This window comes from Vipera ursinii, assembly GCF_947247035.1.
Source record: "Vipera ursinii genome assembly, chromosome: 2".
NCBI classification, from domain to species: Eukaryota; Metazoa; Chordata; class Lepidosauria; order Squamata; family Viperidae; genus Vipera; species Vipera ursinii.
In genome coordinates this window covers 95,107,401-95,129,821 of record NC_139513.1, presented here as the reverse complement: position 1 = coordinate 95,129,821, position 22,421 = coordinate 95,107,401, and positions in this window count along the sequence as shown.

Sequence of the window (22,421 nt, the reverse complement as noted above, 5' to 3'; positions counted from 1 at the left end):
CTGGCTAGAGAGAGAAATTAGATCTGCTGTTTGTCTCAAGGCAATTGCAAAATAATCAGGGAGCAGCAGACATTAAGATCTGTCCTTTGTTATGGTCATATCCATTCCTCATCACCTTTGAGATTTCCAGTGCTATTCCCTCTCAGAGATGGAAGCTGGACCTATCAATCTGCCCCAGACACTAATCCACTCCGCTGAGTTTCAGAGAAACCTTGGGCTCTTTCGTGATGGGCAGCTCTTTTGCAGCAAATGTGCCTTGAATGTGATCACTCCTGTGTGGACTTTTTCTGAATGATGATCTCAGAGGATTACCTGATTTACCAAGATACACTGGAAGATGAAGCACAGAAAACAATCCTTAGAATGCCATTAGAGGAAGCTAGGAGTGAGCCCATACTACTGGAAATTATTGTTCTGTACCAGCCTGCTACCGGCCCTGCAGAAAAGGCAGGGACAACCCCTTTTACAAGAAGGCAAGAGGCTGGAACTAAGCCTGCCAAATTTATGGATACAAAAACAAACAGAACAAGACAAGAACCATGAAACAGGAGCTATTCAAGCGGTTGCCTTCAGCAAACCAGCCCTCCCACGCATTCCCCTTTTATACAGTTCAGGGCGTGGCTTCTCTCTGCCTCCTTCCAAGGTGCCCCATTGCCTTCCTCTGTTTACTCCTGATTGACTTCTTCCTGCGTTGGGCGTCCTTGAACAGGGCCAGCTGTGGGTCATCTTCATCCAAGCTGTCAGGCTCACACAGCTGGGTCTGCGTCGTGACCAGGTGGGAGGGGCCTGGCTGAGGTCTCTCATCAGCAAGCTCTCCAACCCCCTCAGCAAGCTCTTCAACACCCCCCTCCTCCTCTGAGTCGTCCGACCCAACTGCCGAACCCACAGGCTGACCCTGAATCACAACAATTATACACGGCAATAAGAATGGCAAAATATAATTAGTTTTCTGCTTCTTACTACATTTGTAGATAACTGGCCAGTGGCCTCGTTCAAAATAACTTTTTTTTTACTTGAAAAGAGTCAGTCTACGGGGTTACTGTGAGGATTATTCTAGGTATCTGTCAAATAAAATCACTCAAATCTGCTCTGAGCTGGAGTCTGGCTGACTGAGGGAGAGTCTTGCCATCTTATTTTGTAAGACTTTGAGCGTGCAAATCTTGAAGGAGGGAACAGGATCCTCAGGACTGTAAATCTGGCAACCAATATGTTAGATTAAAGGTGGTCCTCGACTTATGATTGCAACGGAGCCTGAACACAGCAATCATTAAATGTCACAGTAGTTAAGCAAACTAATGCTTCACTAGGGGTGCAGTTTTACTGAAACCTAGAAATAAATGCTAGCTTTTGGCAAAACCACTGGAGATCACAGTTACGTGACCTCAGGATGTTGCAAAGAGCCATAAATGCAGCCTCATTGCTAAACAACCAAATCTTGGTCATGTGATCAGAGAGGATTTTTATTTTATTTTATTTTAATCCCATTTATATCCCGCCCTTCTCCAAAGACTCAGGGCGGCTTACAATTTAAGCACAAACCAACGTGCTTAGCAATAAGCTAAGGATGGGGGAGGCAACCATCGGAACTTCAAATCTGGGCCATAAGTAACCTCAAGGTAGGTTTGTTGTAAAGTCAAGGACTACTTGTAATGTCCCTTGTGGTTGTTCAAGGCCTTCTGGGAGATGATTTGTAGTTTAGTCCAAGAAATGATCCTTACATTATCCTTAGCTAACAGAGTAGTTCTATCTGCCTTGAAGGTAGTGCTATAATGCCTTTTTAAGAACCATCACCCATCCCAATTCTGTTGGCTGATTTCTGATCAGTTGCATTTTCAGAAAGAAGCAGTTTATCTAATTTTTTTCAGACTTGAATACAGCATTGTCCACACTTAAGGATACCTTTTACCAGGCCCAGATGGGATGGTGCAATTATCCAGTCTTTTTGTGACCTTTCAGCAACTTTTGATATCATTGACCATAGTATCTCGGACTGGCTACAGGGGTTAGGGCTAGGGGAGGCACAGTGTTACAGTGTTTCTTTTCCTAGCTTTATGGTCAATTAAAGTTGAAATTGGCAGGAGGAGAAATTGAGTTTGAGACCACTATAGTATGAGGTTCTTCAAGGCTAAGCAATCTCACCACTCCTATTCAGCATCTACCTGAAGTTGCTAGGCAACGTCATTCAACAGCATGAGGTCCAGTGTCATCAATATGCCAATGATACCCAGTTGAACATTTGAACCCCTGGCCAGTCAAGTGATGCTGTCAAAGTCCTATTGTAATGTCTGGGAGCTGTAAATCATGGCTGGCTGGGAAATTGTGAGAGTTAAAGGCCACATATTTTAAGTTACCAAGTTTGAGTAATACTGCTCTAAATTAAGAAATAATATGACACAGTATTCTGCAAATTGAATTAGGATTTTAAAGACTGGATTTTGGCCAGGATGCTTATTTAGTAATCCTGAACTATCCTTTTTCTCAGCCTAATTCTCTGGATAGGTTGTTATGAGGATAAGGCAGAGAGAATCTATTGGTACCATCTTCATCACCATCACTAACAACATTGTAATTTGTTTTGGTCCATTAACTACTGGCATGTTTCTCTGGTAAAGTGACTGTTTTCTGGAATAAAATTTCTCCTGAAATCCAGATGGCACTCATCTTGCTGAAAGTCTTGAAGACCTGGCTCATCACACAGGCTTTTAGTAAGCATGATTGAACCTCCCTTCTGGGCAGTGTAGGTTTGCATCTTGATGTTGCCAGGCTTTTGCTATTGTCTTTTCCATTATTATTATTATTATTATTATTATTATTATTATTATTATTATTATTATTATTATTATTATTATTATTATTCATTGCAAAGTCAGCCAGATGTTCAGACTGGGTTTGGCATTTTTGTCTACCTACTGAGTCCTTACCAAGGACCTGAGATTGGTAGATCTGGATATTTGATGGTGTTACAGATATTGTCACAGGATGGAAGCTGTTCCCAGTAAAGCTGTCTTTTGCAATTGACTGATGTTGATTTTGTCAATGCCAATGGTATTCAAGTGATGCTCCAGTTGTCTTGGGAATGCACCCAAGGGGCCTATTACTATTGGTACTACAATTGCTTGCCTTTGCCACAGTTGTTCTCTTTCTATTTGTAGGTCTTTGTATTTTGTTATCTTCTCCAATTCCTTCTCTTCTGTTCTACTATTTCCAGGCACTGCCACATCCACTATCCAGACTTTTTTGTCCTTATCGATAATAGTTAAGTCCAGGGTGTTATGTGGCAGGTGCCTGTCTGTTTGAATTCTAAAGTCCCAGAACAATTTAACTTCTTCATTTTCTATGACTTTCTCTATTTTATGGTCCCACCAGTTCTTGCCTGCAGGCAAATTATATTTCTTGCAGATCTTCCAATGCACCATTGTTGCTACTTTGTCATGCCACTGCTTGTAGTCAGTCTGTGCAATCTTCTTGCAGCAGCTTACCAGGTGGTCCACTGTTTCTTCAGCTTCTATGCATAGGCAGCACTTACTGTCTGTTACTGTCATCTCAATTCCAGCTTTGTATGCAGAAAGCAGATAATAATAAGATATGGCAATGGCTAAGACCAGGAAAGTTGAGGAAAGAGATCAAGAGACTAATTGTGGCTGCACAAGACCAAGCCTTAAGGACAAATAGCAATAGCATTTAAACTTGTATACTGCTTCACAGTGCTTTACAGCCCTCTCTAAGCAGTTTACAGAGCAACATATTACCTCCAACAATCTGGGTCCTCATTTTACCGACCTCGGAATAATGGAAGGTTAAGTCAATTTTGAACCAGTGAGAATCAAACCTCTGGCAATTGGCAGAATTCTTTTATTCTTTAGTTAGAGGGCTTTGTTCTTCCTAAGGCAGAGGAGAGGGTGCCTGAAAACAGTTTTATATCTCTGCTGGATTCCTCTATTGCCAACTCCCCCTGGTTTGCCTCTACATTCTGAGTTACTTCTGGCAAGGCTTTGATTTCTTTTCCCTGGGTAAACCTTTGCAGTTCTTCCAATTCTGCTTCTGTGAATACTTTATTTCATATTATAAATCAATGTTGATCTGCTAGCCTCTGTTCTGTTATTTCTGATTCTGGATGCTGTTCTCTCCAGAACTGGCACATTCATTTCAAATATCCTCTTCTTGTTGGACTTGATCTGTAATAACAGATTATTTCTTTGTTTTCAATGACTGTATATTTGCAATGGGTAAACACCTTTTCTTCCAGTAGTTCTGCAGCTGGGGGCCCTGGTTGCTCAGCCAACAGTCCTGAGTCCTGTAGCCCATTTTTCACCAGATATCCAGGATCTCCAACATCTAGCACAGACCTTATTAACCCGACTGACATCTGAGCTGGTATGGCTTTCTGAAATTTACATCTCACCACATTTTTAATGGGAGAGACACTCTTTGTCTGACTCCTCTGCTGAGACTTGTCCAGTATGGTTGAACCTCTGGCATAGCTCTCATCTTCCTCAGAGCATATGAGCTTCACAATCATGTCAAGGTAGTGCCTCACTGGGGGATTATTGTTGTTATTGTTTTGTTATTGTTAGGGTTATTATATCACTTTGTTGTTCAGAATGTTTTTAATATGAAAATTATCCAGAGTTACTGGGAGCTGGGTAGTGTGAAAAAATTATTAAATAAAGGAGGACTTCCAGTTTGCTGCCTTGGCTGCCTTGGCCTCTGGAAGGCGAGCTCCATCTTCCATGTCCAATTTTGCATTGCTGGGGGACCCTGGAAAGGGTTGAAAGTTGCCCTGTAGGGGCGACAAGCAAGGAGGGGATCCCCGCTTAATCGCGGGAGGGCAGCAGCCCTTCCGCTTGATCTGGGGCAGCCCTCCAAACCAGCAAATGAAACACCGGCCATAGAAATATGGCTCGTCACTAGGCTGCAAACAGCCAAAGTCAAACTTACCACCAGGCAACTATAAAGCAGTGCGGATGAGATCTGAACCTCTCTTCAATCCTAATTATTTTTTTTACCTGTATAAGCTGCCCAAAGTATTTCACCCCCTGTGGAGAGAGGGAAGGGAAAATCTATGCCACCCTCTAAAAATGTGGTGACTGACTATCCAGGGGAGTTTAAAACATTGGAAGAATAACCTGATTTTAACTGGATTTCTATCTTTCTAAAATTTGAGGACTAAAAGACTTCTTATTCTTCTTGAAGATTTGGGTTTTTACTTACAAAAAAGAAGTAAAATTGGAAAAAGGACTATAAAAATTTTAGACTTAAAAAAATCCTAAACAGTATGGGCAATATCTTGTGGCTAAACCTGATATTACAACCTCTTATTATAATCTCAAAGAGATTTGGCTTGAAGCCCAGACTATAGATATGACTTTTGTAACCTTGGCAGTTATCAGCAGTGAGAAGCCCAGCTGTGTTCTATACTCAGTGATAAAATTATTTTCATTCTCTGATTATAAAGCTTTTAATTCATACCACTAAGAGAACATTGATGAAGATCAGGAACAGATTCTATCTATGTTGAAAGCAATTTATGAAACTATTCTTAAAGCCTCTGATGAAATAAGAAGCTACAGAAAAGAACAAGATGTCAGTCTAGATATACGAACCCAAACTTTGATTACAACTAAAGAATCAACTACACAGAATATAATATGATAGAATAATATGATAGAAGATTCAACTGATCAACAAACACAGTTAATGGAAAACTCAGAAAAGGGACTGACAACATTGAAAATGGAAAAGACTTTCTATATAAACCAGAAGAAACCTGAGGATCAAGAAGAAGAACAGACTGAAGGGAAGATAAACATTGCAGGACAACTACACCGAGAGGGAAAAATAGAGAGACAATCTGTTAGTCCCTCCAAAAAAAATGGTGACTGGATGGCCTTTCTTATTTCAAACAATATATATAATAACAGAGGGAGATGTATTCGATGATTTAAAAGCATAGATATGGAAGGCAAGTTGGCAAGGAAAGAAAGCTAGAGCAAGGCTGAAGAAAATTGGGGTTTTGATTTATTAGTGAGGATTAAAATAGAATATATTCGAATAGACAAGATGTGTACTTTGAACACTAGATTTTGTTATGAACTGAGGAAGAAAAATTTGGTCATTTAAAACTTGGAAGTATAGATATTAAAAGTTAAATTTGAACAGTGATTTGTTTATAAAGGTTGAATGTAAAACTAATTAAGATTATATATATATATATTGCTAAAATATATTGATAAATGTAATAAACATGTTTTTACTTAGCTGATATAATAAAAACTACTAACTTAAATATGAGATAGTAGACATTAAGAGAAAAAGAGAGGAAGTATTTTATGTTGAAACAAGAGAAAATTTGGTTACTAAATTTAAGACATTTGGAAATTAATAGAAAATAAGAATGTTATATTGTATTATTAATTAGTTGGTGTAAGATGGTGAGAAATAGAATATATCCAAATAGATAATATGTGTATTCTGAACATTAGACTTTGTGATGAATTGTGATAAAGGGAACTTTGGTTACTTAAAACTTGGAAATTATTAATAATAAATGTTAAATTTAAATATTAACGTGAAACTAAATATTGGGGAAAACTAATTAGGACATTGATTGTCTATAAAGACTGAATGTTAAAAAAACCAGGATATGTATAAACTAAAAATTATTGATAAATATAAGAATGTTATTTTTATTTAATTGATATAATAAGAATTGTATTAGTTTAAACAGGAGACAGTAAATATTAAGGGGAAAAGAGAGGAAATATTTAATGTAGTAGTTTGAGACTTGTACTAAAGATACTTGTATGTCATTGAATTATTGATTAACTCAGCTGCCACGTTGCTTTTTAAATACTTAAATATAAAACTAGAAAATCAATAAAACATCTTTTTAAAAGAATTATTAAATAAATACATTTCCCCACTAGTGACTAGTGGTACCCTCCAGCATCATTCAGCCATTCTTCAAGTGATAGAAGGCCAGTCTCTGAGGTGGTACACAATGGTTGGATGAGTCTGGAAGACATTGTGGGGAAATGAACTAAAAGATCTGTCCATCCAGCAAAGTGAAATGTCATACTACTTTTGCATGCAAAGGATTTTGTCCATAACTAAAATTGCCTCCTCTTCAATACAGAAAAATTGCTACTGAGCTTCATTTATTGGAAGAACACATCATAATAAGTTGGTCAGTTTCCCCTTATCTAAGGCTCCCTAAGTGTGTGGAAGTACTATCCCAAGCATTTCTAGCAAATTTGGTCAACTGCAGTAAAATGATTTGCATACAAGAATCTGCTGACATATTTATATTGAATTCTCAATTTGATTGTGGTTTTTTTATTATTATGGTTTGTGGGGGTGGGGAAAATCTGATGAAATGACTTTTAGAGGCAATTTTTACCAAAAAAAAAAAAAAGATTCTGAAGTCAGTCTTTCCAACTCACATAATGAGTCCCATATAAATCAGTGGCACCATTTATAATTAAGGATGGGTTTAGAACAGAGCTTATGCTCATAAAGTACCTTGAGGCCATATACAAAGTACAAGAGAGTATCAACCATGGTTCTATGTTTTACTTGACTCCAGCTGTTTGAATGCAAATCTTTGCTGGTTATAGGTAATTTTTGCTCTAATTCATTAAGAGTTAAAGGAAGTCCTTTAGCCATTAGATTCCTGTCATTTCCACCGAAAAGGAAGCCTCTGGCATGTAACTAGATATCCGCTGTTTTTAAGTCCTGCTGATCTTTGACTTTAAACTTCTGGACAGTATTAATTTCCATTTAATTTAAAAACATGCATGGCATTCTCAGCCTGATTAAGTTACAGGGAAAGAACACCAATATGCTTCCTGTTGAAAGTAATAAAGGAAATTGTTCCTTCCTTATCGATCTATCAATTATCAATAGTTAGGTTTGCCAGGAATTGGACATGGAAATATTTCATACCAGGATGTAAATTTGTAAAAGAATCAATGCCATTTCTTTTAAGAGAAGGAGAATCTTAAAACTCATGAAAGGTGAGATTGCATGGCTAAAATCCACCCCTGACTTTTGGCCTCTAAGTCCAAGCTGCTATCTAATATAGCACTATTTATCATTGTGGTCAACCATATACCTCTGAAATAACATTTCTAATTCAGGATACAGAACAAGCCAAGGAAAAGTCAATAGGCCAAGTGGTGGTGGGTTAAACATCTAATTTAGAAATATTGCACACTCTATGTAGTTGCTAAACTGTATTTCAAAACTGGATCTCTACACCAAAGGGAGGATCAAGCTATTAGTAGCAGTTATCTCTGGGGTCTCTGTTAGAAGATATAAAATCAGGAGGAATCACTGACCTTGCAAAAATTTAAAGAGCTATAGCCGTCTCCTGAAGATGTACCTTTTTACCAAGACTTGCAGATATTTCCCCGGTTTTCCTTTCTTTCAATGATAGCCTTTAAGTCTGTTACTTGTTGGTATGTAAGAAAGCTATAGAGAAAAGTGGGCAGAATTATTTGAGAAATCCAGAAGCCTTAATATTATTGGCATAGTAGTCTTCTACTTACTTTCTTTTAACACATTTACCCCTGTTCATTCGTTGTCTCTGCTGGTTACCAATTTTTGTTGGGGCTAACATCTCCCCTCAGATTTTTGAAGAGCAATTTCATTTCACATATATTAGCACTGGAAATGGAAGCGCAAATTGTGGGGAGGTATGTTCTTCTAGCCATATAGAATCAAGACATTAGGCTTTTTATTATTGTCTGGCAATAGCACCTTGAACTATTCATACAGAAAATGCACAAAGACACTACCGGTATTTGGTGCAGTTTTTGATAAGGACCCATTTCTAGTGTGGGAAATTCCCATGTAGTGGAGCTGCTGCAGCCCTAGTGAACAATTCAAGATCCATTTTAAGCAGCAAAATAATAGATGTTTTGTGTGCATTAAAAAGGGGGAGTGAGTAGGCTTTGTCTATAACTCTGCTGTCTACGCTTCTTCATTGCAAAGTCCATCCACCACTGTCTTAGTCCTTCTACCTGGGTCCTTTTAACTGGAGGCTGAGTTTGGCAACTTGTGCATAGGAAACAAACACAGGAAATCTATCTCATGGAGAGATTGATTTTCCTATTTATACACTGAAAAGACTAAATGATAAAAAATACTTTTGGTAGCACACAGAAAAAACAAAAATAAAGAAAATAAAAGACATTACAAGCTTCCATAAGAGTTTTTTATTCTACTATTATGCAAATGCTGAAAACATAACAATATTTGTCCATTTAAAAAATCCAGGTTTTGGAATACTGTCCCAAAAGGCATACTGTTTTTTCCTGGGCACTTCAGATCAGGTGTGAAAATTGTACTCTGAACTCTCTTTTAAAGAGCACTAAAATTAGCAGAAGATGCTGGTTTGGCAATTCCATCCAATGTTTCTTAGATCCTCTGGAATCCTGCTTTAAATCAGGGCCGGCTGGGAAAAACTAAGAGCTGAAGGCCATACATTCTGAGAAATATGGTTCTAAATTAAGAGGTAATATAAGACAGTATTTTGCATATTGAATTGGGATTTCTAAAACTGGATTTTAGCCAGGAAGCTTATTTAGTAAACCTGAGATATCCCTATTTCTCAGCCTGGTTGTCTGGATAAGTTGCTGTGAGGATAAAGCTGAGAGAATCTGTTGCTGCCATCATCACTATCACCAACAAAATAATTTGTCTTAGTCCATTAATAATTCAAAAAATCACAAAGCAGTAGCAAATTCCCCTCTGCATCAGTAACATTAAATGTAAGTACAGATTCCCTGGATTTGATAATCCATAAATGGGAACTTTCCTATTCTGACAAACTAGTTCATATGTAAGCAACTGACAGAGCAAAATTCTGCATTGATTGAAAATCCAAATTTGTGGTCATTTAAGTTACACTTAATTTCTTAACCAGAATGGGTCAGATCATGTTTCTCAGTCAAAGCTACAGTAGTTGTTAATGTCTGCCAAGTGCTGACCCAGCAAACTATCATTTTAACACACTCTGCATGGCCACATCTAAGATTAAGTTTAACTAGCATTGTTTTCCTATATGGATGCCTAACCATGGTTTTGCTCTTGCTGATGAGCTGCGTGCTGATCAGCAGGTTTCTGCTGCAGCTTTGGAGTCAGAAACATTGTTTATTATTTCACTCCCTGTTCCAAAGCTGAGAAAACATTGTTTATAACAAACTTCAAAAGACTGTGTTACAGATATCAAGCCCATATTGTATGAGCTTTTGCCAAGTCAAATTAGGTTATTTCACTTGATATTAGGTTTGACAAGCAAAGAGACTGTGAAAACCAGAATTCCAGCAGGGTGTGCCTTCTGTAATTCTGAAATATACTGAAATATATATATTCTATGAGTGCATGTACGTGCGTATGCACATATTCCATCTCATGAATTCTATCTCATATGTGTTTTAACATTTTCAACAGTAGCTCTACTCCCTACTGTAAGATTAGGTTACTGCCTATATTCATCTTGTCTTCAAATGTGCCTTATTCTATCATAGTCTTTTCTAAGATCAAAATTATTCTCTAATGTGGATAAATTAAACAGACTGTTTTGGCTTGAAAACTAGTCCTTTCAGATGGCATGTCTCCATGGCTTGGCTCTGTTATTGTGCTAATCTTGAGGACCAATGTTTAACATGGGCTTTCTTTTTACTCTCAAGATACCTACAGACATAATACAGGACATTTTGGAGAAAACATTTAACATGGAATTTGCCACTGACAAGTGAATCGTTGAATAAATATCATAGCAGACAGACTATCTTAATGTAGGGAGCAGTAGTAATAGTGCTAACAAGCCTAAAACGCCCGGGAAAAAGGTAACAAATCATACTGCATTGACTTGAACTCTTTGTTGGGTAGCAGTTCTCAATATTCCTAAGTAACCCAGAAAGTCAAGGGCTCTTAAGTAGAAACAATGAGGATAGAATTTGGGACCATCGTAAGTTGTGCTTTTAAGGAGCAGAATTGAGCACGTTCAAGGCATGGAGACATAACAGATGGTAAATGTGCATAAATATAGTTCTTTCTCATTGGCCCTTCACTTTTGTTATGCTCAAAAGGACATTATTTTAGCTTTTGAAGCTAAAATAAAAATCCATCCATTTTGAAAGAGAAACTACCATTCCTTGGAAGTTTATTTAAATGTGATATAAGCGTACAGTATATTGAATCACTATGTGCATTTCAATAATAATAATAATAATAATAATAATAATAATAATAATAATAATAATAATAATAATAATAATAATAATAATAATAATTTTATTTGTATACCGCCCTTCTCCCGAAGGACTCAGGGCAGTGAACAGGGCAAACATATAAAAATACAGGAATACAAAAACTAAAAAAGAATTAAACAAGATGCCCAAGTTAAAACAGTAGATTAAAATACATTTAAAATAGCAATAAAACCTAAACCCATTCCCCATCAGGCCAGGCCAGCTTGTTTGAACAAATAAGTCTTCAGATCACGTCGGAAGGAGCGAAGGTCGGGCGCCATCCGGAGCTCAACCGGCAAACGATTCCATAAATCCGGGGCGCCCACAGAGAAGGACCTCCCCCTGGAGGCCACCAGACGACATTCTCTGACCGGTGGCACCCTGAGGAGGCCCTCTCTGTGGGAGCGCACAGGGCGGAGGGAAGTTGACGGAATGTGTCTCCCAATGAGGAAAGAAAAACTGAGGTAATTGAGAGGGGGGGCGATGGAGGTTCAACATAGAGCAAAAAGAAAGCATAATGAGACTAAACTATGTTCGCATAAAAATAACTACAACTCAGTATCCCACCTCACCTTGAGCAATGCTGAGAAACCTTGTACACAAAGTCAATTGATATTTAGCTTATTGACAGAAGCTTGGAATGGGACAACTCGGTGTGGCCAGCTTGGTGAGGCCAACAGCAATAGTGGCGGCAGCTGCTGCTGCCTCCCTGTCACCCATCCCACCTGTCTCCCTGCTGCCTGGAGCTCAGTGGCAGCAGCAATGGGAAAATGGGAAAGCCCGGGCTACTGCTTCCACTCTGCACTCTGTTCACCTGCTCGCTCACCTGCCTGCCAGGTCTCCCTCCGGCCATCCACGGCAAGTTGTTCATACAGTAAGTTGGCCTTGTGGAGTTGTACTGTAGTGACTTGGCGACAGTGAATTGACAGAGGCGGCTTGGCAGTGGCAAGCTGGAGGCAGTGAGCTAACCACAACAAGCTGGCTGTGCCAAGTTGTCCTAGACACTCAGGAACTAGCCATACTCTGGTTGATTGGAGAAACAGAAGCAGAATCTGACTAAGCATTTCTGTCAGATAGCTGGGAAAATAAAACATATATTTTTTTTAAAAAAAATGTAAAGAATTTTAAAATGTTCAAAAATATGGGACAGATATTTTAAAATCATAAATGTGAGAAATATAGTTTTGTAAACATGTCCTGCTTTAAATATATTGTATGAACTAATTGTGGATATTTACCCAAAGGGGGTTAGTTTTTAGCCTAAAATACCTTTGTGCTATTTATGGCTAAATTAACTCCCTTTATCTAGACCCGTACCAATCGGGCTTCAGGCCCGGGTACAGCACGGAGACGGCATTGGTCGCGCTGGTGAATGATCTCTGGAGGGCTCGGGACAAGGGATATTCCTCTGTCCTAGTCCTATTAGACCTCTCAGCGGCTTTCGATACCATCGACCATGGTATCCTGCTGCAGCGTCTCAGGGGATTGGGAGTGGGAGGCACGGTTCTTCAGTGGTTCTCCTCCTATCTCCTGGGACGCTCGCAGTCGGTGTTGGCAGGGGGGCAGAGGTCGACCGCGAGGCCTCTCGTTTGTGGAGTCCCTCAGGGGTCGGTCCTCTCGCCTCTCCTGTTCAACATCTACATGAAACCGCTGGGTGAGATCATTCGTGGTTTTGGAGTTGGGTATCATCAGTATGTTGATGATACCCAACTTTTCATTTCGACCCCAAACCACCCCAGTGATGCCCTCGACGTGATGTCCCGGTGCCTGGAGGCGGTCCGGGTCTGGATGGGGAGGAACAGGCTTCGACTCAACCCTGACAAGACTGAGTGGCTGTGCGTACCGGCATCTCGGGATATTCAGGATATCCCACCCCTCACTATGGGGGGTGAGTCATTACCTCCTGTAGATAGGGCTCGCAACTTGGGAGTCCTCCTAGATTCACAACTCTCCTTAGAAGACCATATTGTAGCTGTGACTAGGGGGGCCTTCGCCCAGGTTCGCCTGGTGCGCCAGTTGCGGCCCTATCTAGACCGGGATGCATTACGTACGGTCACTCATGCGCTCGTGACCTCTCGTCTTGATTACTGCAACGCTCTCTACATGGGGCTACCCTTGAAGACCACTCGGAGGCTCCAACTGGTGCAGAATGCAGCCGCGAGAGTTGTACTGGGAGTTTCCCAATACTCCCATGTCACACCTTTGCTCCGCGAGCTGCATTGGCTACCAGTTGTCTTCCGGGTGAGGTTCAAGGTGTTGGTAATGACCTACAAAGCCCTTCATGGCATGGGTCCGGAATACCTTGGGGAGCACCTGCAGCCGGCGTCAACTTCCCTCCGCCCAGTACGCTCCCACAGAGAGGGTCTCCTCAGGGTGCCACCGGTCAAAGAATGCTGACTGGTGGCCCCCAGGGGGAGGGCGTTCTCTGTGGGTGCACCGGATTTATGGAACCATCTTCCGGTTGAGCTCCGGATGGCGCCCGATCTCCGCTCCTTCCGGCGCGATCTTAAAACCCATCTCTTTAAACAAGCTGGCCTGGCCTGATGGGACGGGGTGGGATTTTTATAAATGAACTTTAATTTTAAATTTGTATTAATTTTATGGGCATTGTTTAATCATGTTTTAATAATTTTAATTTTTGTATCTAGTTTTTATGTATTGCCCTGTTCACCGCCCTGAGTCCCCTGGGAGAAGGGCGGTATATAAATTAAATTAATAAATAAATAATAAATAAACTCCTCCTGTGAACCAAATTGTCCAAATTTGTCCAAATTTGGGGTAGGGTTGGGGGAAATTGTCCAGCCACTTCTGAGACAGGATAGAATGGTCCCATGACATTAGGGATTCTCTAGGCATTGCATCTCTCTTCTCCTTTTTTATTCTATAACCAACATAACTACAGGGGGAAGTTATAGTTAAAAAGAGGCTGAGGGGGTTGGGGTTGAGTAAGGCCTCCTGATTATATCTTTCCTGGTGCTGGCTGTGATATGTCACCACAATTAAAGGCAGGATATGACAGCAGCTTCCTTTAGAGTTAGAAGTTATAAAACAGCTTTTCCCCACAAACTGGGTCACTTGTTTACAGGTCTGAGTTGGAGGAGGGTTCATATTAATAAAAAGAAAAAGAAAGAAAGAAAGAAAGAAAGAAAGAAAGAAATAAAGAAAGAAAGAAAGAAAGAAAGAAAGAAAGAAAGAAAGAAAGAAAGAAAGAAAGTGCCAGTACACAGGAGTTGGTCAATTAAATGGAAGATTGAGTCACTTAATCAGCCATTTTGTGCAATCATAGCATATTGGTTATATATACTGTATGTCAGTTTGTTGTTGTTGTTGTTGTTAGTTGCGAAGTCATGTCCAACCCATCGCAACCCCATGGACAACGTTCCTCCAGGCCTTCCTGTCCTCTACCATCTTCTGGAGTCCATTTAAGCTCACCCCTACTGCTTCAGTGACTCCATCCAGCCACCTCATTCTATCGTCCCCTTCTTCTATTGCCCTCAACCTTTCCCAGCATTAGGCTCTTCTCCAGTGGGTCCTTCCTTCTCATTAGGTGGCCAAAGTATTTGAGTTTCAACTTCAGGATCTGGCCTTCTAAAGAGCAGTCAGGGTTGATCTCCTCTAGGACTGACCGGTTTGATCGCCTTGCAGTCCAAGGGACTCGCAGGAGTCTTCTCCAGCACCACAGTCCAAAGGCCTCAATTCTTTGGCACTCAGCCTTTTTTATGGTCCACCTTTCACTGCCATACATTGCAACTGGGAAGAACATAGCCTTGACTATACACACTTTTGTTGACAGGGTGATATCTCTGCATTACCTTTGAGAAATAGGGATGATATTTTAATATGGTCAGGAAACATGGAATAGGATTGATCCATGATGAATAAGGACAGGATGGAAAATATGCAATATAAGAATTTCTGCCTGTTTGATCTGCAGGATGAGACACAACTTATTGGAAATGACACTCTTGGCTGGAGACTATTTATGAGCTGTGATGAATATTTCTCCATTCCAATGTCTTCCACATAGGTTGGTCATGCTGTCTGGGAAGTAGGGGCATCTAGTCTCAATACATATAAAAATCAACAGGTTAGGAAAAACTATTCTCTTTCCATATTATCCATGCCTGCCACTTTCAAAATTGACTATCCTTTTTATTCCATAAGCAGAAGTCTGGTTGTAACTCAAATGGCAAATGAACAATACATTTTATTCAACAGGCAGAATTCTGGCAAATTTCCCATGCATATGTCAGAGAGAGAAAAGGAGAAAGAGAGAGAGAGAGGGAGAGAGAAAGAGAGAGAAAGAGAGAGAAAGAGAGACAAGGAGAAGGAGAGAGAAAATTACATTCTCCTCAGTGAAGAATGTAAAGTCAGTGAGATACAAGCCACTAAAGTGTAAAGAACCATTACACATGTAGTCATTATACCAGCATGTGCAAATGTTAACTGTCGTCCTCACATCCAACTTAATCAAGTCTAAAAGTGTAACTTCAATGACTTCTGGGGGGAAAAAGGCCACAAGCGTTGGATTCTGGGGATGATTCCACAAAGTTGGGAATCATGAAAGAGGTCTCGGCAGGAAGAGGTGATTATGCTGGGATGTGAGAATTCACCACAAGGACTATTTACAAGCTATACATCCAGCTGTTAATTTCAAGTTATCAAAACCAATCAGCATATCCAACTTCTCAAACAACATCTGATCACCATCATCACGCTGGCAATCGTGTGCTGACAAACATATATAGCAGAGCTGAATTTACTTAAGTATACAGCACTGGTTTCCTTCACTAAACACTAAAATGTGACTTCAATTACCAAGTCAGCTCTTACGCAGTGTTAGAAACTAGGAAAACAACAAAAAAAAATAGTCATGAACTATTACTTGGAATGGAAAATACAGCTGGGGCAAAACAGAAAGGAGTTTCATGTGTTCATATGCAGCAAAAGGAAAAATAAATGGTCTTTGAAAAGGAAAGTTTGCAATAGACTAATTTCCTGATTAATCAAAGCCACATTCCTTCCAGTGTAGCAAGGCTTGTTAATTTTTTGGTGGCCAAGGATACACCTGACAGATTTTTATGGAGACAGGGGCAAAATAGGTAGGGCCCCTGCTTATAGATTGACTTATTGGTTGATTGTCATAATGAATGCATTTATTCATACCTTTTAGATACTAAAAACTGTCTACAGAGAAAATAGAGAAGAAAATTAAATTATCAACTCTCAAAAGGACACCTAGTGAGGCAGCCCAGGTCCACCCTTGACATCAAAAGCTCCATGGAACAGGATTGCTTTAAAAGCTTTCAGAAAGGCAGGGGGGGCTCCCTGAATTAAAGGGCAATGTGTCACACAGGAAGGAAGGGGGCAGAGAAGACTGTAACCAAAAGGCATGCCTTTGGGCTCACACTCACAGAGTGAGCATCCTCAGCAGACTCTTTATATGCATACACAAGCTGAGATTAAATCGGAATGGGAGAGATGATCCTGTAAGTATTAGGGTACTAAGTTGTGTAAAGCTTTGTAGATGTTAACTTACATTTTAGTTTGGATTCAGAAGTCTGTTAGCAGCAATGCAGCAACCAAAGAACAGGTGGAGCACTAACAAACTTTTTTTTCCTATTAGTAAAGGTGCTTTTTCCTATTAGCAAAGCGGCTGAAGCTTGGATTATTTTATTTATCCAATTTGTACAGCTGCCTATCTCATGAGAAGTGACTCTCTTTATATTATGGATTATGGATATGTTTACATTATTGTAGTATGTTCCTTTGCATATGTATGATTGTGATTGTCATCATTGTAAATACTGATTTATTGTTGGTTGTTACATTGTAATTAAAACTAATTTTATTGGATTAAAAAATATAATTATTGTGTCCTTTTTTTGATGACAATGTGTAGATATTGACGATGATGATGATTATGATGAACCAATGGCAGCTTCAGAGTTGTTTTTAAGCGTAACCTTACCTAAAGTGCATTGTGTAGTATAAGTAGTATAAGTCTGAGATGGTAACGTGATGCATCACAGATGTAAGAGCTTCCTGGTCCAAGAAAGCCTGCCCCTGGCAAAAAGCTTCATCTGCTTCTTGAGCTGGAACCACAAATCCAGAAAGATGGCCTGCATTTCCAATAGGAGCATGATAACATCTTAAGTTAAGGATGGGACTGGTGTTGAGCCATACTGGTCACCTGCAAACAAGAATTACATCTTGCTTGGAATTAATCCGAGATTATTATCCATCCAATCTCTCATACCCTTCAGCTCCTAGGTCAAAATTTCCATATCATTTACAGCCTGCCCAGGATGCCAATGTATTGTTGAGTATCACTGCCATATTTATGAATTTTCATCCCAAACCAAAGGATGACCACTCCAGCAAAGTTATGTAGATATTAAACAACAGAGAGAAAGCAGAATTCCATAGTATCCCAAAATGGAGTTTCCAAAGGCTTCACTGCTGGTCCAATATGCATATCAACTGGAACTGCCAGCTCAGGAGGAAACAGAGCGACCTATCTCTAACACCATATCTTTAGACATTCCCGAAGGGTATCACAGTTGGTGGAATGAATGTTGTTTAAAGATCTAAGAGACATGCAGTCTCTCACTCTGGGTCCAGATTTTATTTCTATCTCATATGTACTCCATTAAAAGTTCTCACTCTTTCCTGGACTAAAGACCACAATCATTGAGCAGTGTGCCAACAATCACTCATCAAAAAGTAGATGGCATTGGGATGAAAACAAAATTGGCTTTATATTAATTTGTATTTAAGTACAATTAAAGTATGTAATATAATTTGTAGTATGGTTGTCATGCTTATGAAGTTCCTCTTATGTATTATGATTGTGGATTGTGCTCTTCCTCATTTAGGTATTAAAAATTACATTCATTATCAATTTTTGGACATAAAAGTTAGGAGGCTGCACCCAAAACGTTGGAGAGCCTTGTACTACCCTAGGCCCTCAGACTGTATACCCCTGGTTTAAGATAATCAGTGCTTTTTTTGTAAAAGAAAAAGGTGACAGAACTCACACATGACATACAACCCGCCTTGCCTACCCTACAAGGTTCCTTCCAAAAAAGATGCCGGAACTCCGTTCTGAGCATTCTATGAGAAAAAAAGCCCTGAAGATAATTATTTAAAATATATAGTTAACTGATGAGTGTTTTCATGTGTTTCAGCCACTATTTGTGGTATTTTCATTAAATATTATGAACAAGAATTTCCCACAGTACTAATTCTGTTGGGACCCAATACTATGTGTTATTAAACAGGCATATGCTTTCCAGAAATTCAAAAATGAAACCTTAATCATTAATACAGTATATTAAATAATGCTTGAGACTAATAGCACTCTGGGAAATCAAATAATATTCCATTGACCTTTGGGGGACATAAGGATAAATAGCATACAAAAGAATCAAATAAGAAACAGTAATCTATGGAAAACTTGAATATGTTTTATTCAATGAAAAAAGACAAGGAATTCAGAAAATGGCAGAGCAGCTGAGGGAATTTCAAGGGAGTAATTCATTTTACTCAGTGCTGAGTTACAGAAGAAGTCAGAAACAGAAAGACAAAAAATCATACTACAACAAGCAAAACTAGAATTTTGGTGGCTTCCTGCCACAGCAAAGAGGGGGGAAAATTACAAGATGCAGGATTCATAGACACTAACAACACACACAAACTGGGAAACACTTTTTGTTTGCACAGGCACCATTTCACCTGGAAATGGAGAGATGATATTTCTGAATTAAAGAGGGAGAGAAAGAGAAGGCAAAGGAAACAGCTTTTCTTTGTAGCTTGTGCTAATTGCTCTGGTCTTTTAATGGTAGTGTTAGATGGATTAAATGGAGACTTCAACAGATGAAGGAGTAGCTAAGATGTCCTATCTATAGTTTGGGATGTGCTCTTTGGCAAACAGTACTCCTTGATTTCCACAAGCCATGGTTCTCCCAGATCAGTTGAAAGGTAAGTATTGAAGTACTTCTCCTTCATCTGATTCTGTGTGCAGGTAATGCCAACTGGCTGTTCCACACTATGAAACCCAACTCAGAACTTAGATTGCTTAGGGATGCAGGTATACTATGCTTGCAAGTTGACAAAAGAAAGGAACTGAAGGAGTTTCTTCCCAGCTCCTGTAAAACTGAAAATCCACCCCACTGGATGTCCCTGACTGGTCTATTCTCACTCAAAGGTTATTTTGTTTGGGTTCAAGCCCAGTCTGTGATTTAAAAGATCCGCCTTTAAACGGCTCAGAGAAGTTTCTAGCAAATGAGGCTGGCTGTTCTCTTCTGCACTTCTCTGGAATGGTTCTAGCTATTGATGGAGAAGTATGAGGTTTTCTTCTCCTTTTTTTTAGGACATTTCTGTCCTGAGGCAAAAATATTTCTAGCACATTTTTCCACCTGGGGGAAAAAAATGGAGGGTAAAACAGGTGGTCACAGGGCTTCCAGTTTGTCACGCAGCCACTGTGGATGGCTGGGAGACTTGCTCTCTCTCCCCCGTCCAGTTTCGCATTGCTGGGGGGCCCTGAAAGGGGCTGAAAGTTGCCCCAAAGAGGCGGCCAGCAAGGAGGGGCGCTCGCTGGATCACAGGAGAGCCGCAACTCTTCCATTAGACCTGGTGATCCCTCCAAAGGCAGATGAAAGGACCAGCTATTATGGCTTGTCCCTAGGCTGTGAACAGCCGAAGTCACATTTTCCATCAGGCAACTCTTAAAGCAGCACGGAAGAGACTGGGTGAGATCTACCTCTTTTACACCCTAATGACTTTCTGTACCTCCTTAAGCTGCTAAGCATTTTCCCCCCTGAGGTGAGAAAAGGGGGACTTTTGCCCTCCCTCCAGAAAGAGCGGTGACTAAATACCCATGGGTGTTTTAAACGTTGAAAAAGTTACTGAATCCCAATTGGAACTTTATTTCTCAAAGCATGTGGATTGAAATATTTTTTATTTCCTATTTTTCATTGTCTACTTCTGTTGGAAATTTGGATTCTTTTTATGAAAAAAAAGAAAAGAAAAAATGAAAAGATTAAGACAATTTTGGGACTCAAAAGGAAACTTTAAAAGGGGCCTGGCTGACTCCCAGGGAAATAGATAAGATGCATAACCTTGAGAACTTTGAAACAACAGCTGTGAAAGGCTTTGTGTTCCCTACCTAGACAAAAAAATCTCTCTTTTGGATTTTCTAAGTGTAAAGCCTTTAGCTTAAAATACCAATATGGAAGAAGACCAGGAACAAAATTTATTTATGGAGGAAGATCAACAAACTCTTGCTATGTTGAAAACATTAATCCAAATTATTACCACAACCAACGAAATACTAAGAGGCTATTTGAAGGAACAAGAAGACAGTCCAGATATGAAAGCCCAAACTTTGATCACAACTAAAGAATCATCTATACAAAATACAATAGAAAAAATGAAACATTCAAGTACGATGACAGAAGAATCTACTATTAAACAAATATTGACATTTGAAAATCCAGAAAAGACACTGACAACTTGGAAAAAGGAAAAGGTTTCTTATACAACTCAGAAGGAACTAGAGCAGGGGTGTCAAACTCAATTTCATGGAGGGCCGCATCAGCATTGTGGTTGCCCTCAGGGGGCCGGGTGGGTGTGGCCTGGGTGGGCATGGCCTACTGGGTGGGCGTGGCTAGAGTGCATATGGCCTACTGGATGGGCGTGGCCAGCTCTACATCGTTCGTATCAAGGGTGCCCATGGGGGCCTGGGCAGGAGTGGGACAGATCTGAGGGTCTCTGGCAGAAGGAGGGTCTCTGGGCCAGGGCCAAGGCAGTGGGGGCTGTTCCCTCACTGTTTCCAGGATGGCTTCACGGGCCGCATGAAACCACTTCGTGGGCCGGATCCGGCCCCCGGGCCTTGTGTTTGACATGTCTGAACTAGAGGATCTAGAAAAAGAACAGTTGGATGAATAGACAAACAATTCAGAACAACTACATTGATATCGAAGAATAAAGAGACGACCCACTAGACCTACAAGTCCTCTCAAAAAAATGGTGATTGGATGGTTATGCCAATATCAATTAATGTACATGATATTACAAGGAGATTGGTTCGATGACCCAAAAACAAGGACATGGAAGATGATTTGGCAAAGGAAAAAAGCCAGAATAAGATTCAAGAAGAATGGAGTTTCGACCATCTTATTGAAATCTGAAACAGAATGTACTTAAATAGGTAAGATGTGTATGTTGAACACAAGACATTGTTATGAACTGAGTTAAAGAAAAAAATTTGGTCATTAAAATTTAGCAGTATGAATATTAATAGCTAATTTGAATATTGATTTGTGCATAAAGGTCATGTAAAGGTGAATAATGTAGACAAGCTTAAAAACCTATTGTTGAAAGTAATAAATAGGTCTATATGGAATGTTAAAAATGAAAATTATCAGTTTAAGCAAGAGATAGCAGATACAAAGAGGAAGAGAGAAAGTATTAAATATTGAAATAAAAAGAAATTTTGATTAGTACTTAAAAAAAAACAACTGAAAATTAGCAAAAAGGAAGAGCCTTGGTGGAGCAGTGGGCTAATGCCTCGTTAAGTAACACCAGCTGCCTGCAATTAGTGCAGGTTTGAGTCCCACCAGGCTCAAGGTTGACTCACCCTTCCATCCTTCCAAGGTAGGTAAAATGAGGACCCAGATTGTTGGGGGAAATAAGCTGACTTTGTAAAAATGCCGCTGGGGGGGGGCGAAAGCCCTAATAAGCAGGCATATACATAGAATGAAGGCTATTGCTAAGCACATTGATTTGTGCTTCTTAGATTGTAAGCCGCCCTGAGACTATCAGTCTTTCTAGTGCATTGGGGTGCTAGGTTAAATGTAAAAGAGACCTGCTGTTTGATATCAGCATATTTGGCCTGTTGGTTTGACCATAATATTAAGTTTTTGCAAACACTGAACCAAATTGGGGTACAATTTAGAGAGCAGTACCAAATGAGTGAATGTCTATGGAAATTCTCAGTCATCCAGGTCACAGTTATCCCAAAGGTGCTTTTTCATGAGAGAACTGGACTTTCTTGTTTTTCTTTGAAGACGTTTCACTTCTCAACCAAGAAGCTTCTTCAGCTCTGAGCTAAATACCTTCAGCTCTGAGCTGAAGAAGTTTCTTGGATGAGAAGTGAAA